This window comes from Atta cephalotes, assembly GCF_000143395.1.
Source record: "Atta cephalotes unplaced genomic scaffold scaffold00010, whole genome shotgun sequence".
Lineage (NCBI taxonomy): Eukaryota > Metazoa > Arthropoda > Insecta > Hymenoptera > Formicidae > Atta > Atta cephalotes.
In genome coordinates, this window is record NW_012130074.1 from 4,932,365 (window position 1) to 4,933,414 (window position 1,050).

The window sequence follows — 1,050 nt, forward strand, 5'->3', positions numbered from 1 at the left end:
TATTATAATATATATATATATATATATAGTAGATTTATTGAAATATTTCTTCTCTATTAAAAAATTTTCACTTTTTCCATCTAATAGCGATTAAAAACGAAATTATCTGACGACACTGATGAATTAAATATTATTATGGAATATTAAAACTATCAAATCTATACAAAATTCGATATATTACAGCCGCAAAATGTTATTTGCTACCGCATTGAGCATCGTTTTACATTAAATTAGTCAAATAAATCGTGCGATTGTATTGAAAGTGCAAGTAAAAGCTAATTTTAGAATTTTCCTCGAGAAAAGATAAAAACATATGAATGTACGATTTACTGATAACACTTGGCAGGCGAATCGCAACTGGTATCTGTCTTCAGTTTCTCAAGAAAAACTTTTATCGTTTCCATTCGAATATTCTTGCTTAACTATCCTCAAGGGAGCTTCGCTCTTTTTCATTCATTCGAAATCGACGCATCATAATGATGCTAACAAAATTGCAAATTAAACGAAAAATAAAAACTGTCGTAATAATGTACGTATGATTTAATCTGGAAATAATTACATGGAAGGGTATTTCTAATACCTAATCCAGCGGTGAGAAAACATTAATTGTTGCAAAATACTATTTTATATGGATATTGTTTAATCTTTCTTTTTTAATAACTATTCTTTATAAATCTTTACATGTTCCATCGAAAACTCGCGATAAAAAACGTTTTATAAAAAATTATTTTTTTTTTTTAGAAATACTGTTATAGTAAGAATTTAATAGTGCTTTATTTCGTTTAATATTTATTTAATTTCTACTTATCTTTTTTAGAAAATTGTGATTAATTTTAGATCCTTAATGTTCTCAAATACTAATAAATTAGAAAATAATTATAATAATATACGATATATTGTTAAATAATGATTCCATAAAAACATTTCATATAATCATTTACATAAAAAGAATAACTATTTCTAGATTAAATTTCGTGCGGATATATATATATATATATATATATATGTTATTATATAAAATTACTATTTATTTATTTACTACCTTACCCG